This window comes from Mastomys coucha, unplaced genomic scaffold, assembly GCF_008632895.1.
Source record: "Mastomys coucha isolate ucsf_1 unplaced genomic scaffold, UCSF_Mcou_1 pScaffold5, whole genome shotgun sequence".
NCBI classification, from domain to species: Eukaryota; Metazoa; Chordata; class Mammalia; order Rodentia; family Muridae; genus Mastomys; species Mastomys coucha.
Window position 1 is genome coordinate 96,404,898 of NW_022196911.1, and position 6,990 is coordinate 96,411,887.

A 6,990-nucleotide genomic window follows, 5' to 3' on the forward strand; every position below is an offset into this window, starting at 1 on the left:
CCCCCCCCCCGCGCGCGCTCCCGCCACCCTAGCTTCCAGGGGCTTTCTCTGTTGTCCTACGCAACACTGAATACAGACCGAAGTAACCTGAGAATCGAGGCGGTATGCCTGTGTCTTCCCAGGTAGATTAAGCGAGAAATCCAAACTCCGGTATGGCTTTCAACATGTTGCGTGTCATCCACAGGTCCTCTCGCTCACACTCCCGCGCTCGCCCCTGGATGTCTTCCATCTTAGTGCGTTCACTCGTTCTTTATCTCCAACCTTAATTCGCAAGCCCTTGCTGTCCAAGCAAGCACCTGTTCTTCAAACATTCCTAAAAGAACATCTTCGGAGGGATCCTGCTTAAATGTTTCGCTGTGACGACTCTTCAAGACCACCATGTGTACACACACACACACACACACACACACACACGCCCCAAAACATCCGTTATCCCGGGGTCTGAACGGATCGGATCGGTGTCGGTCTTCACGACTTTACCTGTGCTTTTCAGCTCATGGACCGTGTGCTCTCTAGAAAAATGGCTACGTTGGAAGCTTGCTCTCAGTCCCGAATGAACTGGGATAAAGGGTGGGGACCTAGGGAGGGTAGTAGCCATTTCTGTGCTTTTAGACTGGGAGACAGGCTAAGAGGAGATGGGTGACTCATGGACTCAGGTCTCAGAATCGTTCTTGATGTTCTCCGTTCTCCTCCACCATCCTCCGGTTGCCAAGCCTATTGACTTTACCTTCTTAAAAATATTTATTTTTGCCGTGCAGTGATGGTGAACGCCTTTAATCCCAGTATTTGGGAGGCACAGGCAGGCGGATTTCTGAGTTTGAGGCCAGCCTGATCTACAGTGTGAGTTCCAGGACACCCAGGGGCTACTCTGGTGAGTAGACGTGAGAGACGTGAGTAATTTTTTTTGTATATGGTGTTTGAATGTGTCCATGTCGGGTGGTCAACATCAGATGTTGTCCATCCCTTGCCACCTCGGTTTTTTTTTGAGACAAGGTCTCTCACTGAATCCGGAGTTGAACACTTGGACTAGACTGTCTGGCCAGTGAGCCCCAAGGCATCCACTTAACTCCACCCTACCGCTCAGTCCTGGAGTTTCCAGACAGGTGTCACCATACCAGACCTTCATGTGGATGCTAGGGACCCCAACACAAGCCCTTATGCTTACACAGCAGACAGGGACAGTTTACACACGCTCACACACATGTATGTATGTATGTATGCACACACACACATACATAGTTTTGTTTGTGCATATGGGTGTTTTGCTTTCTTGTGTATCTGGGCACCACTTCCATGCCTGTTTTCCATAGAGGCCAGAAGAGGGCATCAGATCCCCTGGAACTGGAATTACAGATGGCTGTGAACTAGGAAAAGAACCCTAGAAGAGCAACCTCTCAACCGCTGAGCCATCTCTCCAATCCACCCACCACCCCCAATTTTGTTTTGTTTTTGAGAGAGGGTCTCCCTCGGTAGTCCAGGCTAGCTTAAAATTTACTATGTTGCCTAGGCTGGCTTCAATTCTCCTGCCTCAGACTTTTTTGAGCTGGAATTACATGCCACACCCAGCTTGAATTTGCCTTTTAAATACTCATCAAATATAGCAAGTTCCAGACCAGCTAAGGCTACAGAGCAAGACCATATCTCAGAAAAGAAAACATTAAGTATTTTTCAAATATTCGTCTTCTGTTCCAGTGGTCTGTTTTGCAAGCAGAGTATTCCTCCTTTCTTCTCATATTGTTGTGCTAGCCAGCCTCCCCTACTCCCTAACACACATCCCACACACCTGCCTTAGCCCACCCTGGGTCCAGGTAATTTCTCTGTGTAGCCCTGGCTGTCCTGGAACTCACTCTGTAGACCAGGTTGGCCTGGAACTCAGAAATCTGCCTGCCTCTGTCTCCCAAGTGCTGGGATTAAAGGCGCGGGCCACCACTGTAAGCCCAGGTCCATTCTTTTATCTAGCTTCTGGCCAGAGATGTACATGTATTGTGCATGTACATTGCTGTCCAGGTCTAAACATGCACACACACACACACACACACACACACACACACACACACACCACATGTACAAACACACAAATTAGAATAGGTACTCAATATGTGTGTTGAATGAATACACAGCACGTGTGCTGCACGTGGTCCACAGCTCTTCAGCCACACATTGACCTAAGCTGAAGCACTCAGACAACCACTTCTCACAGCATCCTTGTCTGAGCCATAGACAGGGCTGATTATCAAGGTCTTTGCCAAGCAAAGAAGCTCCTAGTACATTTCAGGTCAGGTTTCCACACAGTCTAGACCAATAGAGAACCACCCAGAAAGAATCAACGTGCCCCCTCCACAGTAACCGCTCTATCAAGAGGCATTGCCATTCCAATATGTCTCTCTCTCTCTCTCTCTCTCCCTCCTTCCCTCCCTCCCCTCCCCTCCCCTCCCCCTCTCCCCCTCTCTCTTTCTCTCCCTCTGAACCCCATTACCCAAGCACTAGGGTAACAGGCTCTTGCAGCCATGACCAGCTTTTTCCAGACTTGGGCCCTCGTGCTTAGACAGCAAGGACCCTCTGAGCCATCTCCCCAGCTCTGAGTGCCAATTCTATGTGCCAAATACTACGCTAGACTAGGACTAGAGAAGGGAGCCAGAGAAACTCCAGCTCTGTTCTCCTGGAATTTAGAGTCTAGAAGGGAGATAGATAAACAAGAAAACAAGTCAGATAATCATGGATTTCACACCGTTCTCAGAAAGGCACAAAGAGGTATGGTTAAGAAAAACGGAAAGCACCTACTCTCCGAGGGTGGAGGAAAGCATCCACCCACCGAGCCAATTTGCAGCACAGGTGTGAGCTGTTGACAGCATATAAGGCACACTCGGACCCTTCGCTTCCCTCCAGCAGCCTCCCTCCCTGGGGACCAGGGCTTCCTACTACTGACTGGTGGCTGAACCTTGCTCCCACTTTCCTTCCTAGTCCTGCATCCTTCCCATGGGATTCATCGGCTCATTTCTCAAAAGGACCATCCTCTCAAATAAGATTGGTTTTAAAATACTGCTTCAAACTCAGATCTTACAAAAGCAGAGAGCCATATTAAAGAAATGGCTTTCTCCCTTTCCCTTGGGGTCTCTCTCTCTCTCTCTCTCTCTCTCTCTCTCTCTTTCTCTCTCTCTCCCTTCTCCCTCTCTTTCTCCCATCTATCTATTCATCATTGATCTTTTAAAAGGTTTATTCTTTTTGCTTTATGTGTATGAGTGTTTTACTTGCATGTACCACATGAGTGCCCAGGGAGGCTAGAAGAGGGAGTTGGAGCCTCTGGAACCAGAGTTACAGATGGTTGTGAGCCACCATGTGGATGCTAGGTCCTCTGTGAGAGCAACAAGTGCTCTTAACCACTAACCCGTCTCTCCAGCTGCCTGACTCCCCCTTTTTGAATCAGAATCTTGTTATGCAGCTCAGGCTGGCCTGGAATAATTTTATGAGGCAGGCTAGCCTTGATCTTGAAACTCTCCTGCCTCAATCTTTTTAGTACCAGTATTAGAAGTATGTCTTAGTTACTGTTCTGTGGCTGTGAAGAGACACCATGACCAGGGCAACTCTTATAAAGGAAAGTATTCAGTTGGAGGTGTACAGAGATTTAATCTATTTTCATCATGGTAGAAAGCAGATAGATATGGCGCTGGAACAGTTCCTGAGAGCCTTGAGAGATTTACATCCTGATACAAGAGAGAGGAGGGGTAGGAGGAAAGAGAGAGAGGAGAGGTTGGACCTGGTATATGCTTTTGAAACCTCAAAGCCCTCTGCCAGTGACACACCAGTGACATAGCTTCTCCAACAAGGCCACGTCTCCTATTCTTTGTTTGTTTGTTTGTTTTGTTTTGTTTTTCTAGACAGGATTTTTCTGTGTAGCCCTGGCTGTTCTGGAACTCTGTAGACAAGGTTTGCCTCAAACTCAGAAATCCTCCACCCTCTGCCTCCCAAGTGCTGGGATCAAAGGCATGCACCACCACCGCCTGGCTTACATACACTTTTGATGGCTGGACTTCATACTTTCATAGCTAGACCATGGTAGTAGTCAGCCTCAGAAAGAGGAAACGGCCAAATAAGGAAATAGACCTTGGTGGCCAGCTCTCAGAATGCCATCTAACAGCTTTTAGCAGGGCAGATAGAATGGGGGAGAAGGGCAGGGTCTGCGGGAGCCATGTTTGCACACTAGGCCTGCTTAGAGTCCCTTCACTGAGTGAAACTTGTCTCAGGGAAAACTAAAAGGAGATGGGGCAGGGGAGCTGGAGGGATCCTGTGCCAGGCGGAGCAACTGGGACAAGAGCTTTGGAGGAGGACTCAGTGAGGGAGGAGCTGGAGAATGTGTGATTCTTCCTGGGGAGATTAAACAGATGTCTGCTCACCCCAGATGTGGCACCAAAGACAAAGGAGTGATCCCCTCAAGTTTAACTTATTAGACCAGTGCGTTGATTGGGGACCTTAAGTTATTAACAAAAGTCGTAATGCACACACCTTTAATCCCAGGACTCAGGAGGCAGAGACAGAACTCTGGAAGAGAAAAATAGTCCTCTAAACTGCTGATCCATCTCACTAACGTGCCTCCCTCAAACTTTTAATCCCCCTGCCTCAACCTCCAAAGGAGCTGAGATCACAGACATAGACTGCTTTTCCCCCACAGAATACATGTTTTCACTGTTAGCAAAAATTAAAAGGAGAGCTGGAGAGATGGCTCAGTGTTTAAGAGCACTGACTGCTCTTCCAAAGGTCCTGAGTTCAATTCCCAGCAACCACATAGTGGCTCACAACCATCTGTAATGGGATGTGATGTCCTTTTCTGGTGTGTCTGAAGACAGCTATGATGTACTCATATACATAAATAAATGCTTTAAAAAAGGAACTTGGAAGAAGGCACAGCTCCAGTGTTTACTGTGGACAGTGAAGGAGGAGAGGGGACTCCTTTGGACATCTGACCAGCCCATCTCTCAGGAGGCCACAGCTTCGGGGCTCTGCCAAAGGCTCCTCCTTCCAGGCAGTCTCTCTGTGCCTGGACACTTGCAGCCTACACCGAGCACAAAACAGGGCACACAGTAGGAGCTCATTGAGTGTGCACTAGACATCTCCTTATGTACGTACAAACAGTTTTGAGGTCCCTGGGAAGTCTGAGTAAAAAGGGAAAAGATGATACAATGTTGGTGAATCCTCTAGGTCAACACATTAGAATCATGCAATTCTGGCTGTGGCCTCCAGAGGGCAGTGTCAGCTCACATTCGGTCTCATCCCTGGTCCTGCTCCTTCACCAGGGTGAAAAAGGATGGAGAAGCAAAATCTTCTCGGTGGTTAAGTCATTATTGAGGCCTCTCCAGGGCCCAACACTGCCAGGAGAGCCAGAGGGGACTATGATCCTGCTCACTCTCTGTTAGGAAGACATCCTGAGGGGCCTTGTGCTGTCTCTCCCAGTGTGTCTTCTCTGACCAAAGAGGAGGATTAAGCCAGGGGGACATAAACCTTCACACCTAGTTGCCTCCACTCATAAACTCAGGGGCACATTTTCTCTAATTCCCAGCCTTGGGTAGCCCACACCTAGTTTATTTCCCTCTCCCTGCCTCCTTTCCTGGCCTAATCCTGGAAAAGGTCACCAGCAGGGTTGCTGAGGGCCAATGCTAGGCCCAGAGTAAGGAAGGCCCCAGCCCGCTCTGAATGACCAAGGACTGGGGTTGGATGAGATCTCCTCCTGGCCATTCCTCTGCTGACTTCCACAGGCCTAGGGCTGCTCAATCTCTTGGATGTTGTCACTCAAGGAGATGGCCACTACACTCTCCCCCTCCCCACAAACCCCTCTCTAATCCAGCACCAGCATAAACCCTTCCACATCCTCACAGGATGGAATTCTGAGGACTAAGCTTTTTCTTTCTCTCAGCATTCTTCCACTTTCCTTTATGCCTCCTCTCAAAAATCCAACTAAACTCCTGGGTATCAAGAGTCCCCAGCCGGAGGAATTCAGGCTGTGCAGTCAGAGCATGTATGCGAGGGGCTGTCTGCGTCTTGAGCTCCCTGCTAGCTGTGTCCGGGAAGGACAAGATGCCGGGATCTGGAGGGCAAGTGCTAGGGAACAGAGGGGTGCAGCATCCTGGAGGCAGAAGGACCAGGGTCTCAGGAGGAATGCTTTCCCGGCCCCTAACCCCTGTGCTCCCTACCACCGCTCTGGCTCCTGCACTGGGAATTTTGCCATGCCTGCAGGGGCTTGTGAGCTCTCTCTACTCCTGCTCTGAGCCTCCATCCCCTACCCTGACTCCTTGTTTAATTCCTGGCACTCAACATCCACAAGGCAAGATAATCCAGTTTCCCCATTTCACCAATGACGAAGAGGGAAGTGTCTGTTTTGTTTACTTTTATATGCTTTGGAGCATAATTAGGCACCCAATAAATATCTACTGAATGAATCTAAGACTCTGGGTGTGAGTACATGGTAATGTGCATAGGTGCCTGAGGTGCCAGTGGGCCTCAGGAGCCAGAAGGCCTCAAACTCCTGGAATTGAGATTAAAGAAACTTGTGAGCTACCCTGTAGGTGCTAGGAATAGAATCTGGTTCTTCTGGAAGACCACCCATTGTTTTGAAGGTGGGGGCTGCCAAACCACTTTATTCCAAGACTTGGGGAAGGGCTGAAGAGGTTCAAGCCCTCTGATGTTCTCTGCAAGGCAGATCTTCTCTAAAAGCACCAAGCACTTTTAACTGCTGAGCCACCTCCCCCAGCCTCTCTTTTCCATTTTGAAGTAACTAAGCTGTCCAGGCAGGCTTTGAACTCATAATGCCCCTGCCTCTGTTCTCTAAGCACCTGAGATTACAAGATTGCATCAAGCCCCACTTCTGTTGGTGGTTCTGCCCTGGGGAAGGGGTCCCAGGATAGGCATGTACATCTCTGGCTCCCGGGATGTGTGGCAGGCTACTTTGAGCTCCTCCTTCCTGGTATGAGCTGGTATTGTAGGCTACCCAGCCTACATGTG